This window comes from Camellia sinensis, chromosome 5 (assembly GCF_055761805.1).
Source record: "Camellia sinensis isolate YWXY chromosome 5, ASM5576180v1, whole genome shotgun sequence".
NCBI classification, from domain to species: Eukaryota; Viridiplantae; Streptophyta; class Magnoliopsida; order Ericales; family Theaceae; genus Camellia; species Camellia sinensis.
The window spans coordinates 125,799,036-125,817,043 of record NC_138965.1 but is presented as its reverse complement, the minus strand read 5'-3'; the positions used below and the strand labels follow the sequence as shown (position 1 = coordinate 125,817,043).

Below are 18,008 nucleotides of genomic sequence, written 5' to 3'. Positions count from 1 at the left end.
TGAAGAAAAGAAAGAGTAAATCAAGTCTCTGTTAGGGCTCAAACTTGCACATTTTTATAGATTGTATTTTCCAATGGGACCCAAATCTTATTAATGATTATGAGATGATATCTTTAACCATTATTTACAAATTGGAGCTATTTGCAGACCATCTTCATAACATCATAAAATTGGTAGCCCACTGCAGAAGAAGATATGCAATGAAAAGTTTGAAATCAAATGACAAATGAAAAGGTTCTACTGAATGAAATCAAGCAATGGAGGAAACAAGAACGCAACCATGTTTCACTTTCAGCCTCTGTAAATTCTTAGACATGTTAACAACAGAGCTATCATCCTGTATTATTCCCAGTCCATACCCAGTAACTCCTATATAATTATTTATTTTAATTTTTTTTTTAATTTGGTCAAAAAATGAATTTTTATTTTTTTTCAACTATCTTTTTTAATAATATTCTATCTTCTTCCTCTATTCTATTTGAATATTTCTTCATTTAAAAAAATTAAAATGTGAACCTCTTTCTTGTTCTTCTTTTTCTTTTTCTTTTTCTTTTTTTCCCTTCTTAAATAAGTCTAGAAACACAATTAGATTGAGAAAATAAATATAAGAGTTTTTAGAGTGGGGAAGATGTTATAAAATCTTATTCATATTATTTTTTATATTTAATTTCTGTGCCCAATTCTTGTTCTATTTTTATATCCACCCATGTGTTTTTTTCTTTGAAAAGTGAAAATCGGTGTTAGTTAATGTAAAGCCGGTTACTCTCATGTTGTGAAATTGTTTTCTTCCATTTTTTTACCCATATTTGTAGATAAATTATTTAGTAGTCTTGAGATATAATTATATGATGTCCCAGTTGTGTTGTGATTGATGGAAATGGTGATACTCACAATTTTAGTTGTTACTAGGATAAAAACCATAAGTTCCATGAATTTATATATATTTATTTGTTAAGCAAATTTGAAAATTAATTGAATTGGGTTTTGGATTCTTTGCTTGGGACATATGTATTATATATATATATATATATATATATATAAATCATTTGAATTGGGTTTTGTTTATTTGCTAAAAAGAAAAATAAGAAAGTTCAAGTATGCAATGAATTTTGAAATTTTTTTTTCTTTTCATTTGTTTTCTCAACAACTTAATGCTTTCTTATTTATTGGTTTCTGTTCAACTTTGAATGTACATGTTGGTAGTGAATGCTGAGAGGGTGAGGTGGAATTGTGTAGGGATCTAGTGTTTTTGTGGTGAACAAAACATACTTTGTAATTGATTCATATATTGGGATTTTCTATTTAAATCAATCTATTACACTTTAAATAGGACCTAATATTTAAACCTATTATACTGTTTCAGTCAATCACAGAGTGTGTTTTTGTTCACCTACTAGCTCGAATTAATTGTCTGTTAGATGGGTGTGGCAAAATGCTGCTATGCCTAGTCAATTTGACCATTGTTAGGGAACCTAAAATATGATTTTGTCAGTATGTTATAAAACAAATGTAATGATGGGTCAAGTGGTCAGTGATCAATAGGAGAGTTAGTGTTTAATTTTGATTCATCTAATATTTTTCTTTTTGTTTTTGTTTCTATTTTGTCTCTTTTTTTTTTAAATATGTGTTAAAATTATTAATGACCATTTTTGTTAATTTTTATTTCTTACTTGAATATAACCTTAAAACTTGTATAAGAATCTTTATTAAAGATTTGTACATATATTTGGTGAAACTCTTATTGAATTTTTCAATTTAAATAGTTCATAAATACACAAGTCTATATTATACTATATTGCTCCCAATCTTTCATTTGTGATCAGACATGGATAAAAGTTGGATTGCCCTAGGTAGGATGGCTGATGGAAGGATGAGTAAACTATATAATGATGGGGTCAAGTTATTTCTTCAATTTGCAATGGGGGTTTTAGACCAGAATGGTAATATTTTGTGCCCACGTATAAAGTGTGTGAATGTTTGTAGACAAAATCTTCAAAATGTGGAAATTCATTTGCTCCAATATGGGATTATGACAACTTACACTATATGGCACCAGCATGGGGAACCCGTGTTTCAAACGAGGCTTATCATGATGATGAGATGTGACTTGATGGTGTTGAAATTTTAGATGGTATTGATGCCTTAGTGGAAGATCGAATAAAACAGGAATCAACTAATACAACCCAAGGAGAGAAAGTGAGAACTTTTGATAAGTTGTTGACCGATGCCAAGCGTGAGGTGTTCCCGAATTGTACAAATTATACTTTGTTGAAGTTTGTGATCGAAGTGCTTAATATGAAGGTAACAAATCATTGGAGCAAAAAGTCAGTTGACATGCTAGAGTTTTTAAGTAGACTTTTACCGAAATAAAATTTGGTTCCAAAGTCAACTTATGATGCTAAGAAAATACTACGTGACTTAGGCATGTCATATAAGCTCATTGATGCTTGCATAAATGATTGTGTATTATTTTGAAAGAAGAATGCAACACTAGATAAATGTCCGACTTGTAAGACATCTAAATACAAGATCAATCGTGAAAGGGGTAAGAAGATCCCCTATAAAGTATTGCGGTACTTTCCTTCGACACCAAGGTTGAAAAGATTGTACATGTCAAGGAAGAGGGCTGAGCGCATGAGATGGTACAAAGACAAACGAGTGGACAACGAGATATTGAGGCATTCCGCTGACAACGATGAGTGGAAGGAATTCTGTGATACCCGTAATATGCTAATTGGTCCTTAATTTGAGTATGATTATGTGTTTAGCATGATTTTATGTGCCATTATGTGAATGTTTGTGATTTTGAAGTCGTATCTGTTCACCGTAGGAATACCTGACTGAATAATCTGTTTTGGAAATTAAATTGACGGCCATGTCGGCCACAGAACCCGAAAATTGATTACGCCATTGTGGTTGGCGTAATTTTAGAGCCTACGGTGAGATTTAATTGAAAAATTGATTCGGGTCAGATTAAATCGATTAAATTGGTTGATTAGTGCCCAAATGCATTATTATTATTGTATTGACTTAGTGGGACTTGATGTATTTGAGCACTACACCTCATTTCCCTCCTTTAGCTCATTTTGACTGATTCTTGGACTCAATTTGAGAGAGGGAGCCGACTATAGAGAGGGAGAAAGAGGGATTGTGCAATTGTGGTCTTGAAACTTGGAGGTTAGAAGTCTAATTCAAGATTTAATCATAGATTATGAGAATCAAGCTCCTAGGTGAGTAATTCTTGGATTATAGTTTGTAATTTTTGTGTGCTCAAACTAATTTGGTGATCAAGAGTAAGATTGAAATGAAATTGGGTTGTATTTGTTGAATTGAAGCTTAATATGTGCATGCATGTAGGAAATCACCTTGATATTGCATGTTTGAGCACAAATGTGTATAATCCATGTGAAATGTTAAAGGAAACTCATGTCTTGATCACCCTTTTGTGTTATGTAAGTAGAGAATGTGGCTAATTCATCACATGCATGTACAATTTGAGAAGACATGAGCTTGAATGCATGAGTTTGTTATCTTGATGTTGAGTTTGACATATTTTGGGACATGCATGTGGATAAATCAAGAAATTGAACTCCATAATGTTATAATCTTGCATTGGTACCATGTTAGTGTGATTATATTTGAGATTTGAGCCATTGCATGCAAGTATTGAGGCTGAGATTTCGAATTGGAGCTCAAGAACTCAATCTGGAAAACCCAGATTTTTGATGTCCGCTCGAGCGGATGAATAGACGCTCGAGCGGTAAAATCGTGCCCCCAGCACTTTTTGCAGAGTTGGTGTTCGCTCGAGCGGGATATTCCACGCTCGAGCGAGGAGCTTTTGTGGACAGGCCTTCCGCTCGAGCGCCCATTTCGCGCTCGAGCACATTTTTCATGCAACCAGTACTTTTGCAGGCCTTAAGGGTCCGCTCGAGCGGGGAAATTGACGCTCGAGCGGGGACCCTGTTTTCTTAGATTCTGTTTTTGCATTCTGAGTTCTATTTTTCGTTCTCTTTCACTTGTAAGCACTCTTAGGCATATGTTAAGCATTGTAAATTAATTAATGAGATATGAATAAAGCCTAATGTGGAACATGTGAAGCAAGGAACGGATTGAACTGTTAATGACCCTTTTGTGTTCATGAAATGTGTAGGGTCAAGCTCCAGGGCAAATCCACAAGCCGATCACTTTGAGTAATATCAATATTTGAAAGCTTGTGAATGTCCAATTGTTATTCCCTTATAAGCCTTATGAATTTGCTAATTGGGACTGTGGACAAAAGTCTGATAAGAATAAACGAATGGACCAGAGGTCGTTTTGATAGAGATAATGGACCAAAGGTCGTTTTGATATAAATGAATAGGCTGACGGCCGTTTTGACATAAATGAGCGGGCCGAAGGCCGTTTGACACAAATGAATGGGCCAAAGGCCGTTTTGATATAAATGAATGGGCCGGAGGCCGTTTTGACAAGAACGAATGGGCCAAAGGCCGTTTGACACAAATGAATGGGCCAAAGGCCATTTTGATATAAATGAATAGGCCGAAGGCCGTTTTGACAAGAACGAATGGGCCGAAGGCCGTTTTGACAAGAATGAACGGGCCGAAGGCCGTTTCGACATAAATGAATGGGCCGAAGGCCGTTTTGATGTAGATGGAAATCAGAATGGGCCAGAGGCCAATATGTTTAGAACTACAGTCACTTGATCTAAACTTTGTATAAATGTACATATGTTAAGTAGGAATATGAAGTGGGCCCAAGGCCGTTTGGGGTACATTGTTCTACATATTATTTATATGACTTCTGTATTTGATATTATTCACTGGGCTATCGCTCACGCTCATTCATGTGTTTGTAGGTGAGCCAAGGGAAGTCCAAACCCAGTCCCAGTGAAGTCTGCTAGGAAAATACGAGTTTTGAGGAAGTCGGCCTTGTGTCTCTCTCTTGAGACCTATCCTTGCCTTTGTGTTACGTAATTACATTTTGTCTTGCCGGCAAGGACTTTATGTATATTTGTAAATAGTCTGTCATGGTTGACTTAATTAGATGATCCTGTCCGTAAAGAATTTTATGGTACTGTACTTTTGACGTGGGTTATTAACGTATATGAGTTGGGTTCTTTTGAAGTGCATCTAAGCACGGCTCTATGGACAAAGTTTTTGATTATTGCTTCCGTTTGGCCCCTCTACTCTGTTGACTTATGTCTATTTTGGTTCGAGGCCATAGGTAATCTCAGGATTACTGGCCGGTTACGTCCTTAACCCATGGGGGTGGGTTCGGGTCGTGACAAATTCGATGCACAACATCCCGAGTTTGCCTTGGAGCCTTGAAATGTAAGGCTAGGGTTGGCCGTTGATGGGTTTAACCCTTTTGGGAACATGAACAACTCTTACAGTTTTTGGCCCATCATACTCATTCCATACAACTTGCCACCTTGGTTGGTTATGAAGGATCCATTTTGTTTGATGTCATTACTTATTCCTGGAGAATCAGAACCAGGGATTGATATTGACGTCTACATGTGACCATTGGTGGATGAGTTGAATGAGTTATGGACAAATGGTGCACTAACTTACGATGCCTCCACCAATGAGACTTTTTGAATGCATGCAACTTTGTTGCGGACAATACACAATTAGCCTGCTTTTGGTGACATATCTGGGTGGAGAACAAAGGGTCATTATTCTTGTTACACTTGCAATGATGAACCATATTTTGAATCTTTAAGGAGTAAGAATGGGTACACTAACCATCAATGTTACTTGCCTGAGGACCATCCAGAAAGGCGAAAGAGTAGGGCTTACAATTGTAAGATTGAGAAACGAAAGAGATCTTTGGAGTTGCTGGTGGAAAAGATACAAGAGCAATTGGAAAACATGATAGGTGTCATACATGGAAAGCATCCAAGTAATAAGAAAAGGCCCCGTCAAGCACCTAATTGGACAAAGGTAAGCATCTTGTATGAGCTACCCTATTGGAAGAAGTGAAAATTTCAACACAACATTGATGTCATGCATGTGGAGAAAAATTTTAGTGAAAATGTTTTCAGAACTATGTCAGGCATTGATGGAAAGAACAAGAACACAGACAATGCACAGTTAGACTTGGAAGATATGGGTATAAGAAAAGATCTATGGCTAACACAACAATCCGATGGGTCATATGTCAAGCCTCAAGCAAGCTTTTCATTGAGACCTGCAAAGAGGGAGGGTTTCTTTGAATTCTTAAAAACTGTCAAGTATCCAGATGGGTATGCTGCAAATATATCCAAATCAGTGAATGCAAGAAATGGTATATTAACAGGCCTAAAAAGCCACGACTGCCATGTATTTATACAAAGAACTTTTCCCATTAGAATGTGTGGTTACGTGGATAAAGAAATTAGCACAACACTTTTTGAGTTAGGCAATTTCTTCCAAGACCTATGCTCTGAGACACTAAGGCGGAGTGAACTGGAGAAATTAGAGGAACGTATAATACACATTTTATGCAAGCTTGAAAAGATCTTTTCTCCAGCCTTCTTCGATGTGATAATTCACTTGGCTGTTCATTTGCCTCATGAGGCTATTCTTGGAGGACCCATGTAATATCAATGGATGTACCCAATTGAAAGGTATTTTTTACACTTATATTTGTAAATGAGATGTGCATAATTGTGTTGCATGTGTAACTATACTCTTAATTGGTTCTCTCTTTAAGGTTTCTTGGAGCATTAAAAAAGTTTGTGACCAACCGAGCTCGACCGGAAGGTTCAATTGCTGAGGTTTACATTGTCAAAAAGTGCATTACTTTTTGTTCAATGTATGTTGATGGGATTGAAACTATTTATAATCAACCAGAACAGAATGAAGATCGTGGTGAACATCAACAAAGGTTGACAGTATTCACAGAAACTGCACGTCCAATTGGTCTAATCACACGGGATGCTGAAATGTCTCAGAAAATTCATGATATTGCTCGTTGGTTTGTGTTGTACAATAGCCCAGAGATAGAGAAGTATTTGGATTATGTGTTTCATTAAATTATGTTTATGCTTAGCTTTTTTATTAGTGGTACGTAGTAATCACATTTTTATATGTGGGGAACACAAAAACCTATTACAAACTTGAGCTGGACATGACATAACCCATATACAACAAGAAGAATTTCCCAAGTGGTTCAAAGAGAGGGTAAAACATTTATAATTTTTTGACATTTACAATTTAAACAAAATTAAAGTTTTATAAAATTTTGTCATTTATAAATTATTTACTTATTGTTTGTTACATGTAATTGTAGTTAAATAGATTGAGAGTTGAAGAGTCATTAGAGGTAACCGATGAATTGTGATCATTAGCAAATGGTTCTAATTTGCTAGTGAAAGAGTACTCAGGTTGCATAATCAATGGCAGACGGTTCCATGCTCGAGATCTAGACAATTGTCGTAAGAGTCAGAATAGTGGTGTGCTTATAGAAGGGGATCACGAAGGAAAATTGCATGACTTCTACGGTCACTTGTGCAAGGTTTTGGAATTTGACTACATGTGTGATAAAAAGGTTGTTTTGTTCCAGTGTGAATGGTACAACACCGGTAACACTGGTAAAAACAGAACAATACAATTTGATACATATTGCACAAGCATTGACGTGAACAATCGGTGGTACCAATCAAACCCGTTTATCTTACCTAGTCAAGCTAAGTAAGTCTTCTATCTAAATGACACCAAATTGGGTGAACCATGGAATGTCATACAAAGGGTGCAACATAGGGGTGTCTTTGATGTTCCAGAAGCTAGCGATGGAGAATTATTGGATCCTGCAGAAAATAATGATGTGTTCCAACAAGAAAACATTAATGATGTTGTTCCATTGACCTAATTGCCCGATATTGTAGGGATGATATTCAATTCAATGTTATTTTGGCAGTAGGGTCATTAGATGAGATAATGGAAGAGAATAGAGATGACGAATGAGATGAAGAACATGATATTCCTGATGTTGATATGGATCTTGATATGGATTATGTTATGTAACTTTTTATTTTATATTTTTTTTTTGAACAAATGTTATTACTTAATGTAATGTTTTCTTTATATGTTTATCTTACTTTCTTTTTCTTCTTTTATTTAATGGTGCATAATTAAATTGTCTATATTTTCCAATTAAAGTTGAATTATGTTATATAGTTGTAGAAAATGGTCAAAGGCAAAAAACAATGGCTGAAACTAGGTGATTTGAGAACTAAGAAGCTAACAGAATATGAGAAACAAAGAAATAAGCGAATCAAGGAGAACTGTGAGGTAATGAACAAACTTGAAGTGAAGAATATTACAAATTCTTTGGTGAGTGTGGTTTATCCCAAATGTGCAAATGCAAAGGAAAAGGGAATTAGGGTTGAGGTAGATGATGATGATGAGTATAAACCATCAGAGAGTGAGGATGACAATGATGATGAGTCATTGGGTTCCTTTGACCGCAAGGTATTATATACATTGTTTTATATTTGTGTGTGAACATGTCTTTTACTATTTACATATCTTCTTCACATTTCTTAAACATCATTATCTTTTTTAAAATAGATTTTAACTGTGTTAAATATCTTTTTTACTATTTGATTATGTTATTTTAGGATCAAGAGACGCCACCTGGACTCCGTTTACAGTCTCATTCAAGGCTATTAAATCCCACTCCAGAGGAAGGGACGAATCCCTTATGTCAAGACATTAGTACCCAACCCTTACTACCTCATAATGTGCAACCTAAGCACAAGGTGACTACATCTAGCAGCATTGGTAAGTTTTCAAAGTTGCTTTTAAGGTCTAACTTCCATTTGTTTACTTACTAACTCAATTAATATTATGTTCTTGCAGCATCACAGACACGCGGTCGTGGCCCAACACGCGGCATACAAGCCCAGCGCATTGTCGATAAGGATGGAAAGATGTTGGTTCCTATACCTGAACAGTTTCATGCGCCAGTAGGAAGGGACGAATCCCTTATGTCAGGACATTGGTACCCAACCCTTACTACCTCATAATGTGCAACCTGAGCACGAGGTGACTACATCTAGCAGCATTGGTAAGTTTGCAAAGTTGCTTTTAAGGTCTAACTTCCATTTGTTTACTTACTAACTCAATTAATATTATGTCCTTGTAGCATCACAGACACGCGGCCGTGGCCCAACACGCGGCATACAGGCCCAGCGCATTGTCAATAAGGATGGAAAGATGTTGGTTCCTATACCTGAATAGTTTCGTGTGCCAGTAGGAGAGCAAGCCTCTAAGCTGGCCTCCAAGATTGGTATAGAGGTTCGAACACAGTTACCAGGCCTAAGTGTTCGTAGGTGGAAAAAGGTGAACAATGCTAAAAAGGAGCCGATAATCCAACGTTTGGCAGTAATTATTGTCAAACTCTTATCTTTGAAGTTGTAGCATTGTTTGATTTCTTTATTATTTCTTATCTAATGGCCTCTTCTCTGTACATTCTATTTGGGACCTATTTAGAGTTCATAGGCCTAGAGTAACTTGGCATAGGCTCATTTGGTTTAACTTTCAGATCCCTAGATTTAATACTGCGGTAAAGTAACAACAAGAAATAACATATCTGGAAACATAATTGTTTTAAAAATTAATGCTTAGTTTGATGATGATGAGGATGGTATTTGTGTTATAGTGAACCTAAACATAGGAACAGCCACTTGTCAATACCATGTACACAATAGGCAACATTGGTCACAAGACATGAAACATCAACTTAGCAGCACTGGGACCATGATTTAAGCATGATTGAAATACATACAGTACGCCCAAACTGCTAGCCATACGCCAAACATGATATATCTCTTACACAGCCCGTAGGAGTAGGCCACAAGCTGCAAAAACCTAAAGGCCTACTCAATATAACCTACCAATAATGAAGAATGGAATAAGCATTACTCAAAAAGAAGTAGTACAAATTCCATAGCAGCATTAGGCTTAAGCACACAATATTTGAGCTCACACCACTCAACCCACAATTTAGGATCTCACATCCCTCTGTAACAGCCTCCTTAACCTGCATATAAAACTTTACCATATAAATAACATTAGTACATCACTCATATCAGGTCTAAACACACTCAACCCACAGAATTCACACTACAGATCTGAAAATGTAACATTTTAGACTATATGTCTCACAATCACTCAACCCTCACAACCGGGAATTAAGCTCTTCAACCTACTGCACAACAAGAAAATAAATTAGTGTAACACTTATTTATGCTAACCTTCACTCAACTCTCATTTAGTGAACTCACATCTCTCACCAATCTCCCATTTCTGGTCACATGGGGCTTCAAGATAGTCTCAGGCAAATTCCACTGAGCAAGAAACCAGTCATCCCTTGGTGATCTAGGCAGATTGTTTATGGACAAAATTCTTCCCCTTATCATCTGAATAATTGCTTTGGTAACCACCTCTTCAGGTTTGAATTCTTTGTTAAAAATTCTATTATTCCTTTCAAGCCAGAAGTGATAGATAGAGCATAACAAGGACAGTCTAATAACTATTGATCTCCAGGATTTATCTTTAGTCTCTGTTGTGGCATTAGCAAACAAATTAGGCCATTGAAGGTTAGGCCAATTAACATTGGACTTAGCTTTAAGAACATTCCAGATCCTAATAGAGAACAAGCAATCAAAAAAAAGGTGAGAATGACTCTCAACAAGACCTTGACAAAAAGGACAGGTAGGGTTAGGAGTCAAGCCAAACTATTGCAACCTATCCCCAATATTCAGTCTAGAATGAAGAGCAATCCAAACTATGAAACTGACTCTAGGGATCATGTGAGGTCCCCAGATAAGTTTATGCCAAGTAACTTTGCCAAATTTATGCCTCCAATGATCCCAAGCAGATTTGATAGTGAATTCCCCATCAGGATTAAGCTTCCAAACAGGTTGATCATTTCTAGAGGAATCAGGTTTACAACTATAGGGAGTAGAGGATTAAGCTTAACAGTGCAAAAGGTAGGGTCCCAGCAAACACAAATCCTCCCTGATTTAGCAGGTTGAGAGTTAGTCAAAAAAGGCCAGTTATTCAAACTAGATGAGAAAATTTTATTTTCATTGACAGCTTTTATTTTGGTTTCCAAAATTCCCATGACTTTAATATCCTCTTTAACCACAAAACTTTTAACTTCTTTATGCCTAGAAGGATCATTGAACCCTTTAACATTCCAAGATGCAATTTTAAAAGTCATTTAAAACAAAGTAGGACAAAACTCAACCCACATCCAGATAAATCAAGACTTACTTGTTAATACTAGGGACTTACTTGTTAAATGGGACAAAACTTTCTAATTCTATATTGGCTATTGACATGTGATTATATTTATAAATCTAGTTCTTCAATAGTTTAAGCAAAAACCTTATTAATACTAGGTAATGATCTTTGGGAGTTATTTTATTTTATTGCAATTGATATGAATCCATCAAAGTTAATTTAGCTCTTTGGATGAAGTATAATCGTAAAAATATACATTATTCAGTTAAGGACATAGCCAACAGGTTGGAGTGCATAAGGGGTAGCTGAGTATATTTAGTGATGTGTGGATAGATGTTATTGCTACACTATGTTGCTTTTGATCCTCAACTGCTGTAGTTTTGTAGTTGTGCTATAGACTAGGTGTGGACTTTGTAATATTGTGGTTGTTTGCTAGTTTTACAAATAATTTAGCTCATAGGTTGGAGTGCATAAGGGGTAGCTGACTAGGTACTGCTAAATCAAATGGCCCATTTTCCTGTTTATGCACCATGGTTTGTGCAACACTTAATACCCCATTTTCCTATTTATGCAACCATTGTTTGTGTAACACTTGGTACCCATTTTGAAATTTCATGCAATAGAGATGCATACTAAGTTATTATCTTAGGAACTTTTAGTTATTTAAGAATAGTTTTCTCTCTTCTTTTGGATGGTTGTAATGGTTATTGGTTTGATAGTTAAAATTTAGGATGCATACTATATATACTTACTGTTGCATGTGTTAAAAAGTGTGCTTGTGAGATGCACCTTATGATGCTATAAATTAATTTGCTATTGTTGCCTTATTGTTATGCTAACTGTGGCTCCAGCCATGCTTATTGTTGTGTTCTTCACCTCTGTAGCAGCTTTATTGTTATGATTTCTTTTTGCAGCAGCTTTGTGGTTTGCTGCTGTCTATAGCCTCGGCCCAAGTCCAGACCAACCAATAAACATGATAAACATGAGAAGAAAATAGCCACCAGTGAGTAAATAAAGTAGATCAACCAAGACTATATAGGGAAAAACACTTACCACACTTGGTTAATGGCCAGATGTAGGAACCAAATTCAATGTAGTGAGTTTGAGTGTTATGATGAGACTCAATAGTGTTTTTTTACTAAACAATTACAAATTTTGTTTGTTTTGGGATCTCAAGTAGCTTCATTTCATTAAATATGAAACATGCAAGGCCCATAAAGCCTGCTAAAAACCCAGATGGGCTATGGGTCCATCATATCAGTCCAAGGCCCAATGGTGTGTAGGGAAAGTGTAGTATACAGACCCATTAAGAACTCATATGAAACCTGAGGCATGTTAGCAGAACATATATAAAGCCACCCTCTTTGTTCAGGCCACTCTCAAACTGAAATCTAGGGTCTTTGCTTCTTCATTCGTCTCTCTACTAAATCCACCTAATTCTCCATAGTTGTATTCTCTCTCTCTCTCTCTCTCTCTCTCTCTCTCTCTCTCTTGATTCTAAGTATCTTAAAGCTCGGTTTTTGTATGAACAAATCTTTGGAAACAAGTGATTTTATACATGTAATTTGATGAATTTGTGGAAATGTTAGAGATTTGTTTATATATTGTTTACTTAATTGATTTTGTTTTACAAATAAATTAATGGGATCAATTTGGATTCAATTATGAAAACTGATTGCTATTTGTTGAATTCATCTCTTTAGATTGAGTAGAGAGAAGTTTTGAAAGTGATACCACAACATATACAGAGCACACATAAAAGGCTTGATAGATGATGGGTTTAATGCTTGATATTCATGGAAGAAGTGATACTAGTATGGTTATGGATATGAATGATAAGATAGTGTCAATTTTTTATTTACAAAAATGTAATGATTAAGTAGTGGAGAACAAGCTGGTGTAACAATTTTTCAAAATAAATAGTGATGGTAGCCCATGGAGTGTAGTAGAACCAGTGTAGGTGAATTGTGGTAGATAGTTGTTGAAATGTTAATTGTTTCGGGTCAATTTAGATATGTTGGATTTGTTGGAACTTGGATAGGCTTGTTATTGGATTGCAAAAGGGTCTATTTCTATGTCATCCTTGTCTCTCTTTTTTTTTTTCCTTTTATAATAAAAAGAAATAAACAAATAACATTTGATAATCACTTATGCTGTTTTTCCAAGAAACCTGTATGGATAAAGCAACCATTATTATGAAGTTCGTTGTTTTCATAAGATGATCTGTTTTACTTACTCTTCCAATGTTGCTTATTGTGATTTTTGACGTTCTTCCTTTCCTAATATCAAAGAATATTATTGTACACCCTTTCCTGTTGTGTTTCACAGTTGGTTGCTGCTCTGTCTAATTGTGTATGTGAACAAGAGAATAGGTTATTTAACTTATGAAAAAAAAATGATTTGATTTTGCAGGATCAGTTTGATTTACAAGGAAATCAAAGTGATGTAGCAAAGGCTTTAGACACATAGTTTGGTCGGCGATTGAGTGGCTTCACCTATAGGTTGCACAAAAAATACAAGCAACTTAAGGATGGAAGAGGGGAGGAGTACGCGAGAAGCCACCCACATGCAAGTGTTACTCTTGATCAGTGGACATCTCTAATTGACAAGAAATGGAATAGTAAAGAATTCAAGGTAAAATATTTTATGTTATTTGTCAAAAATTGAGTTTCTTCTTACTAATGTTAAGTTTTCTTGTTTTTATTAGTGTTTCAATCGTGTAAGAACAATCACTAACTAATGTGAATAATAGGATGCATATGAAAACAAAAAATCAATGTGGATCAAAATCAATCCCGGTCAAAGTGTACAGCTCGATGAGTTCTACTAATTTTTTTATTGGATTAGTAGGCTTTGTTATTTAAATATTTGAAATTACATTTAAAAAAACAAATGAATCAAATAATTGCAAATGGAAAAGTGCCCGATTTGGAAAAATTTTACAAGTCCATCCACTATAATTCAGACACGCATGAATGGATTTCGTCGGAGAGCCAAGTTAATTATGTATGTACAAGGCAATGCTTTCTGAGTTTGATAAAATTATTTATTTTGTTGTGTAGGGCAGAATAACTAATAATTGTTTGATTTATTCCAAATTAATGGGACAACATGATACAAATGCAAGCTGAACACCTCTCGAAGACTGGTGCAATCCCCTTGACCCCAGAGGAGTTGTCAATCAAGGTGCTTAAGCTAAGGGCAAGTTATGTGAAAGGACTCGGCATGAGGCCTTCTTCTTCTATGAAGACTACTGTTGCACCTACTAAAAATAATGACTATGTTCAACGTCTTGAGATGCAAATAGCATAGCAAAATGAACAAATTGCAAGGTTTCATGTAACGCCCCAACTTCTGGTCAGTTAATCAATCAAATCAACCTCAAATTTATAATTGTAGAAAACTCATAATCTCAAATATACAAACCGTCTCCAAAATATAAATTTTACTAATCTCCAAAAATAATATATAGTTGTGGACTAAAAATCTCCAACTCAAATAATCTCTTTAGATGCTTCAACTCCAATCGCCACTAAATTTGCTCCACACCTAAAAAATAAATTAATTCGGGAAGTATACAATACAACAAGAATAACAAGGCTCAGACATAAAATAAATCAACAGAGATAAAGCAATTACACAACCGATTAGACTCGATAATCAAGCAATTTACCAAATTGCACAAACAAGTCAACTCGACATATGATAATTTATCCAGAACCAAATTCCCGGTCCTACTCGGTACATGACCAGTGACCGGCCTCACCCACCTCACCCAAGCACAACCACTTATTCAGGCTATTGGTCCAAGCTATTGGCAAGGTCTACTCGATCCATGTACGGAGCATTTTCACGTCATTTAGCTAGACAAATCAACACTAACTACACAGAACAACTTCACAAAATTTATCAAATGACTAGAGTAATCAAATAAATCAACAACGAATAATTTCACAGAGTTTATCAAATGATCAGAATAATCAAGAGGAGTACAACTTTACGGGAATTAAAATAAACTCTTTGCAAATAGATTTAGAGAAGCATATTGTATACCACTTGAATTACCTCAAATCAACCTCCTCCGTCGCCAACACTCGAATCTTGATATTTCTCCATGGATCTCCAAAGTCTAAGGCATAAGGTATGTAAAGTTTCACAAAATCTACAACTCACCTCCTTTATGAAAATGCTTACTCTCACTTTAAACACTCTTAATCTAAACTCTAAATCTATATAACAAATGGAGAGAGATATGGGAAGAACCATAGAAAGAAGTTGAGAGGTGAGCTCAATTTATAGGCAAGGATGCTTGGGACAAAAGAAAAGAAAGACTTAGGGCCAAAGAAAGGAACTTTACTTGGTGGGCAAGAAAGGAATTTACTTGGAGAACAAGAAAAGAAACTTCCTTGGAGACAAAATAACTTGAAGAGAAAGGAAACTAAAATAAATAAATAAATAAAAGACATGAATAATGATAATAATGAAATGGAGATAAAAAAAAGATAAAACAAATAGAGAAAATGAGTTAGGTTTTCATCTAAAAATTTTACCACCAAACAATCACCAATACCTCTCACTAAAATATTAATACCTCAAAAATACGGGGTTTCACATTTCAAAAGTCAGAGAAAAAACAAAGCAAGAAGATACAAAGTATCATAGAATGCCTGAGGCAGAAAGGTATCCCGAGAAATTTTGAGAGTGAGGAAAGTTCAGATTCTGATAGACAAGCTTCTTGGTTAGTATATCATGTTTCTATGTTAATTTAGTATAAACTTTCTTCTTCAACTAGGGGAGAATAAAAAAACTACTTTGATATGTAGGCACGAAAAGTCCCGGGAAAATAGTGAAATATGCATGTAAAGGTTCGGGAAACATCACAAATACCTTGAGACGGAGCAACATAAGTTGTGCAAACTTACGAAACAAGCACGTGGCTCTCGATTTGAAAACTACTTTGAAATTTGCACTATGCCAATGCTTAAGCACGAAAATAAGTCTTGGGAAGGGGGGGAAGCTTCAAATAGGCAGGAAAAGGCTCGGGAAACATCATGAACACCGTGAGAGGAACCAATGTAAATTGTGAAAACTTATAGAACAAGCACGAGACTCCCAAAAATTTACCATTGTATTCCAAACTTATAGTAACTAATGTAAGTTGTGGAAACTTACGGAACTAGCACGGGATTCCTGGTTTGAAATCTAAGTAGAAAAATACACTTTTTTAACACTTAGGCTTGAGAGTAGGCCATCGGAGGGCCAAAATCGTAAAACAACCACAAGAAAGCTCGAAGAACACCCCGAACATCTCGGGAGGGACCAATGTAAGTTGTGGAAACTTACGGAACTACCACAGGACTCTCGATTTGAAAACTAAGTCGAAAAATGTACTTTTTCCAACACTTAGGCTTGAAAATAGGCTGTTGGGGGCCAAAATCGTGAAACAACCACGAGAAGGCCTGGGAAACACCCCGAACACCTCGGGAGGGACCAATGTAAGTTGTGGAAACCGATGGAACTAGCACGAGACTCTCAGTTTGAAAACTAAGTCGAAAAATGCATTTTTCAAAAAATGTTAAATTGTATATTTTATTGATAAGATAGTAATTGTCTTCTTCTTCTTTTTTTTGTTTTTTTTTTTTTTTTTTGCAGATTGGAGATTAGAGATAGACGTGTTTGGTAATCTAGAGAGCAGGAGCTTGCTCATTTTGTGTTTTTGTTAATAGTACCTTACATGTATTTTGGTTGCGTTGTAAAGTTTATATTTTTCTATATATTAGGAGACATGTTTGGTAATTTGCACTTGATATTATATTTTTGTGGATATTAGGAAATATGTTTTGTAATCCGCAGGTAATATTGTATTTTTGTAGATAGTATGCGGCATATTTCAAGTGTGGTATTTATGAAGATGAATAAGTTTTTGTATTGATCTGTAATAAATATTTTATTAAACATGTAATTAAAATGTGCAGGGAAATTTTAGTTGAAAAAAAAATGAAAATTTAAAATATTATCCCTATTTTTAAAAATGTTAATTATTATTAGCGACGAAATAAAAAATCGTCGCTATTAGTTTTCAAACAACTTTTCTTGACGATAATTTTGTCACTAATGATATAGTTCCAACAAATAACTTCGTCACGTTTGTTGAATATTTCGTCACTAACTTGAAATATTTGGTGACAAAATTGTTTTTGTCATTGAAGAATTTTGTTTTGTGCTCATTTCAGTGACGAATTTTTTTGTCACATTAATCTATATCATTGGTGATGATACATTTCGTCACTAAAACCTTTATCTTAATATTTTGTGACGAAATATTTCATCGCCAAAACAATTACACATAAAATATTATTTAATTATAGTGACAAAATTGATGGTATAGAGGACAAAAATTCAACATTCAAAGACGAAAAATTTCGTCTCCAAAAATGAAGAATAGGCGACGAAATAATTTTTCGTCACCAGGTACTTTCTGCAACAACAAATAGATAACGAACGTGGTGACAAAATTTTTTCGTCACAGATGACTTTGGTGACAAAAATTTGATGTTTGGAGACAAAATCAGTCTGTCACCAAAGGCTTTTTTTGTTGTAATGCAGGTTACTTCTTCACTTTTGGAGGCAATAATCCAGGCAATACAGACTTTGGCCACATTTCAAAACCATTTATTGGGTATATCATTGGCTCATAGCTAGCCAAGTATGTCTCATTCTTATACTAGTGAACCACATAATATTCAGGTTGCTCATGTTTGTCATATATGG

General features: G+C 35.3%; 1 long non-coding RNA gene across 1 annotated transcript; it reads left to right on the top strand.

Annotated features, from left to right (window-relative positions):
• Nucleotides 1-6,694: 6,694 nt before the first annotated feature.
• Nucleotides 6,695-17,131, top strand: LOC145790849 (uncharacterized). Its single transcript, XR_014330109.1, has 4 exons — nucleotides 6,695-8,768; nucleotides 8,847-9,054; nucleotides 9,133-9,329; nucleotides 13,650-17,131. It is a non-coding gene; the product is annotated as an uncharacterized LOC145790849 (long non-coding RNA).
• The last annotated feature ends 877 nt before the right edge of the window (nucleotides 17,132-18,008 follow it).